Source organism: Otolemur garnettii, unplaced genomic scaffold, assembly GCF_000181295.1.
Source record: "Otolemur garnettii isolate 467f Iridium unplaced genomic scaffold, OtoGar3 scaffold00111, whole genome shotgun sequence".
Taxonomy (NCBI): domain Eukaryota; kingdom Metazoa; phylum Chordata; class Mammalia; order Primates; family Galagidae; genus Otolemur; species Otolemur garnettii.
In genome coordinates, this window is record NW_003852506.1 from 6,438,519 (window position 1) to 6,444,520 (window position 6,002).

Here is a 6,002-nt window from a genome sequence, read left to right on the forward strand (position 1 = left end):
AAAAAAAAAAAAAATGTATATCTCAAATGGAGGCTTGAGAACATAAATGTTTTTATAGCTCTGTTCTTTCCTGAATGCACAGACATGAAATTCAGAGCTTTTGAGAAAGATGGTAACTATCTAACACTTAATGGTTCAGTGGACAAACTCCTACTCACTAAACTTAGTGAGCAGATTAAAATATAACCAGAATTCCCTTCTTAGGAGCTAGTTTATGTTTAAGCTATAAGTTTGACATGATTCCAGGTGTGATGTATAGAAATCTCCTAGTCAGACAGCGCCCATGGCTTAGTGGGTAGGGCACTGGCTCTATATATCGAGTGTGGCGGGTTCAAACCTGGCCCTGGCCAAATTGCAACAAGAAAATAGCCAGGCATTGTGGCGGGCACCAGTAGTCCCAGCTACTCAGAAGGCTGAGGCAAGAGAATCACCTAAGCCCAGGAGTTGGAGGTTGCTGTGAGCTGTGATGTCATAGCACTCTACTGAGGGTGAAAAAATGAGACAATGTCTCTTAAAAAAAAAAAAAAAAAGAAAGAAAGAAAAGAAATCTCCTAGTCAGTGTCTTATAATATAGTGTTAAGAAGGTAAGCTTTGGAGTTAAGCTTCGGTAATCTAGCATAAGCTATTTAAAAGGTGTTTGACCTAAGACATTATCTTAGCCTCTATGTGTCTAAGCTGCCTCATCCAAAAATTGAGATTCATTCATTTATTGAATACCTACCATGTGCCAAGTACTGTCCTAGGAGCTGGAAATATAATAATAAAGAACACGTTTGGCCCAAATTCTCAGGAAGATTACATTCCAATTTATGGAAATAGAGTTTTTAAAATTAACTAACATGAAAATTTCCAGGGAGCATTACTATGAAAATAAAAGGCTCTCCCTCTTCTCTTCTCCTCTGCTCTCTCCTCCACTCTCCTCCTCTCTCTCTCTCCTCACTCTCCTCTCTCCTCTCTTCTTCTTTGCTCTCTCTCCTCCTCACTGTCCTCTTCACTCTTTCCTCTTTTTCTCTCATCCTTGGTGCTGCTCTGCAGCCTCCCTCCCCCACCAATAAAGACTTTTTGTACAAGCCTTGGTGGTCTGTGAGATCTCTGCCAGTGGAGTGCTGCCCTTTCATCTGGTGTCAGAAGTGGGATTTAATTAGGGAATGCTCCCAAGAGTAACTTCCACCCCCTCCTCAGGGTTTTAGCTCCTAGAGGTTCCCTATCCTCTTTTTGCACTCCTGGCTCACCACTGCATTGGCTTGTGTCCATCCGCCAAGGCACTCTAATCAGCACCCAGCACCAGCCCCATCCAGACTTGGTGAGTACCCCTATGAGAGTGAATTTTCCCTAATCATGGGCTGGATTGCTTACATTCCTGGTGATTCACCCGTTTCTCGAGACTTGAGTTCCCTATTCCTATTGACCTTGTGTGGCTTAGCCCAGGGCTTCCATGCCTCACACAAAAATTCCTGGTGCCAGGTCTCAAGCTCTCCTCAGCTTCATGGGTCTGACACTGATCTGAGTACAGTGACAACTGTCCTAGACTGTGTTCTCGTTCTCATGGCCAGCAACAAAGCAGCAGAGATGTCTGTTCTTTGTCCTAGTCCTTGCATGATTTTGTTCATGCTTTATTCCTGTGACAAATCCCCATGGGTGCAAGCCATTCTGTCCCATCTGACTTCCCTTGGGGGTCCTTATTACACCACCTGGTAAAATTAGGATTAGACTTAAGGCCAAAAAATTAATTAAACTCTCTATCCAGGTTTGGCCACTTTCTCTGATTCATTTGATTTTTCTTTAATTTGAAACATATAACTATTATGAACACCTTGGCAAATGGAGTGAGGTCCCCACCATATTTGGCTCCTCCCTCAACCACAGTTACCTCCACGCTTTGTACCTCCTACTTCCCTGTCAACCAATCTGCAAGTGGCCACAAGTTCTGAAACCAGAGTAGTTCCTATTCCGGTTCTGCCATATTCAACTTCTCCCTCAACCACACAGTTGCCTCCACCTTCTGTTCCTCCTACTTCTTCGTCAACCAATCGGAGCTCGTCTCCTAACTCCTCCTCTCCAACTAGCCATCAGAGTTCTGTAGAGTCTCAGTCTGCCACCAACTACTTTAAAGAAACACTTCTGGACCTCTTTATCCCTTTCTTCCTCCAGCTCCTCCATATGATGATCCTACGGTGCCACCATGTAGACTAGGTTCCTTTACTTCTAACCCTTCTCATTTTATTCAAGAATTTCAATTTATTACTGTATCCTATCAACTTACCTGATTTGTTTTTGTTATTTTAACTAATACTCTGACCTCTGATGAGCACAAACAAATCTGGGAGAGGGCAAAAGAGGCAGCAGATCAATTTCATATATCAAACAATGAGCATCCTACAGATGACACTGGGGTCCCTAACTCCCACCCAAATTAAAATTATAGTAATACTGGGAGAAAAAGTAGAGACATTTTTATTACCTGCATTCTTTACAGACTTAGAGCTTCTGCCAAAAAGACTATCAATTATGATAAATTACGGAAAGTCATACAAAATAAGTCCGAAAATCCTTCAGCTTTCCTCCAACACCTTACTGAGACTTTTGTTAGGTATACTAACTTAGATCCTGAAACAATAGATGGGAAAAATGTTCTCGTGACTGACTTCTTTAACCAAAGTTACCCCAACATCAAACTTAAACTAAAATGCTTAGAACAGGGACCCCCTGACACCCCAGGCTGTGATCTTAGACACAGCCTTTAAGGTTTATATGGGGCGAGATGACATTTTCTGAAGGGAAAATAAAAAATTCTCAAACCCAAAATTATCAAATGCTAGCTCAAAACATTACAAACAGTGTCACTGAGGCCATCATTTCCAACCTGCCTAAGTCATCAGGGTCCAAAGGCCACTTCATAACTCAACCACCTGGACCACGCTACAAATACAGAGAAGAAGGCCACTGGGTACAAGGTTGCCCCAATCCCAGGCCCCTGCCAGGACCATGCCCTCTCTACAAAAAAAGGGGGGGGGCGTTGAAAGGCTGACTGCCCCTTGGCCCAGATAGGACATGGAGCCAACCAACCTGTGGCACCTATACAAACATGCTGGAGCTTGACTGTTCTGAAGACTGACGGGACTCTCACCCAGGGAAGATCACCTCTATGGAGCCCAGGGTAACCCTGATGGTGGCAGGTAGGATGATCGCCTTCTTATTAGACACAGGAGCTAGCTCCTCAGTTCTTAAAGAGTTCAGCAGTCCTACCTGCTTGTCGTCCACCTCTATTGTCAGGATAGAGGGTTTTTCCCACCGTCCACATCAAACTCCTTTTTTACACTGCATGATTGGTGATTTCTCATTTATATATTCCTTTTTGGTGTTGCCTTCCTGTCCAGTTCCCCTTCTAGGACATAACATACTTTCCAAATTAGATACCGCTTTCACTTTGAATTTTAAATTGATAGATGCTGACCCATCTCCTTCTGCCTCATCCTTTCCCAAGCCATCAAGGACCCATTACCCCAGCCCATTCCACCAGAGCAAGCAAATCCTAAGGTTTGAAGTACTAAAACCCCCTCAATTACCTCCTGCTCTCCAGTTCTTGTTAAACTAAAAAACCCTCTGTTTTTCCTTCTCAATGTCAATATCCGCTTCCCCAATCTAGTCTCCTAGAACTTTAAACTATTATACAAGCCTTTTGTCCCCAAACTTCAAAGCTATTACCATAGACAGAAAAAATCTTCACAACTTTCCTCTACCCACCACAAAACAAGAACTCCTCTCCGTTTTAGGATTAGCAGAATACCTCAAAACATGGATTCCCAACTTTTCTCTCCTAGCTGCTCCTTTATATAATGCTACTTGAGGTGACCCTCATGAACCTCTCCTGACCTCCATCTCCACTTATTTTAAATCTCTACAGTGTGCTTCATTAAAAGCTCAGCTCTCAACCTTCCTGATCTTTCTCGCCACTTCCTCCTATATGTCACAGAAAACTGTGGGTTTGCTCTTGGTGTGCTTAAACATCAGCTAGACCCCACCCTTACTCCAGTTGCCTATCTTTCAAACCGTTAGATAACACTAGTCGAAGTTAAGCCCCTTGTCTCAAGACGTTGACAGCCGCAGTTACTCTAATGCAAGAATCAAAGAAACTCACTTTCGGTTCCCCTACTACTGTCCTGTCCCTCATTCTGTATCTAATCTTTTAACATACAAAAATCTTCAAACCCTGCCACCATGCCACATTCTTAACCTTCCTTATCTAACCCATCATTATCTTTTAACACCCATCCCACACTAAATCCTGCATCCCTCTTGCCTCCTCCCTCTAACTCGTCACCCACTCACCATTGCCTTCAAACACTAAACATTCTTCTCCTTTGCCTCTCCAACATACAACTATCAGCAACTACTTTTCCACACCCTTGGCCATACTTTTAAATTACCGAAGGCTATAGACATTGTCCATTACCATTCACATCAATCTCTCCACCCTTATACCCCAACTGAATCTAAATATAACCTATAATTCCATCTTACAAACATACTCTCTTTTAAAACACCATCCTAAATATAAACTGGGCTGCTGAATTGGATTAAGTCTTCAAGATCTCTTACACACTAAACTTCAAACGGCCCCAGTCATAATTCCTAACATTTTGTCTTTCAACTTTTCAGACTCTACATCTCTTAATTTAACAACTTACATACACAAAACTAAACCTTTTGCGCTCTCACTCAATCAAATCATCCAGTCATACCCTCTTTGCTTCAACTTTACCAACATCACTCCCTTATCGGGTCTAAACCCATCAAAGTGCTCTAATATAATCACTTTCCCTTCCAAGCCAAAAAAAGAAGTTACACAGAAAGTGCCATCCTTCCTTCCAATTTCTCTGTGGGAGAAAAAATTATACCAAATTCCCCCTGTCCACATTCAAAGTCTCTGTTCTATAATTATGTTGCTACCTGATTTTAAAATTATTGCAGAAGATTAATCTGTTCCAATACCTCCTCTTTCTCTCTATACAACAACCCATGATGAGATAACCTTGGGGGTATGAACAAATAAACTCGGACCCCCTCAGATGTTATTAATTGGTGATTTATCCACACCTGCACAGGGGGCCATTGTTCTGAGACAAGTGGTCCTGAAGTGCAGGGTTTTTTGTCCTTTATACCTTTTTTTCTCTGCATAGCTTAAGCAAGCAGGGAGGGATGAGGAACGTTGCCATTGGCAGGGTCACAGGTTGGTTGTCAATGGATACCTCTCATATCACAATGGTTATGGTTATACAACAGTAATTAATCAAGTCTCGGTGAGTTTTTCACCATTATTTATCTACTGAGAACTTGGGGGGTTTGTGAAACTTGGGACTTTCTATGCCTCTGAATTCTGGAAAGCATGGGAATGGGCTGGGAAGGCCCGTAGGGCAGAGGAGTGGGGAACGGGAGAGGGCAGGAGGTTGCCCATAGGGCAGGGGGAACGGGAGAGGGCAGGAGGTTGCTCGTAGGTCAGAGGGAATGGGAGAAAGCAGGGGGAACTGGGGGGAACAGGAGCTCACAACAGTATGAAATGGACTGCCCAAGTTACCATACTGACTACCCTTACTGGCAGCAGTGGAAATCGTGGCTAACATAGGCACAAAAACAAGCCTCAAACTCCAAAAAAACAACGGGAATCAGAGTCATCAGACTTCTCTTCGTTCACTCAAATCCCACTGTGGGTTACACTTCTACTTTTCCTCACGCCTATAATTATCATCCTTGGGCTGGTGACTGTGGCTCCATGCATAACTCGTTCTATTCAAACTCAACTCTCAAAGTTATCCCAACAGGTAACTACTCAACTGATGCTTCAAACCTATACCCCAAATATAGCTCCCAACCTACAAGAAAAAGAAACTATTCTTTGTAAATGGGCTACACTACTCCAGGCCACAAGACCTTCCTAAACACCATTTCCAAACAGCCACTGCTAAAAGAGCAGTCTGAAAGCAAAACTTACATCCTCGGGGGGG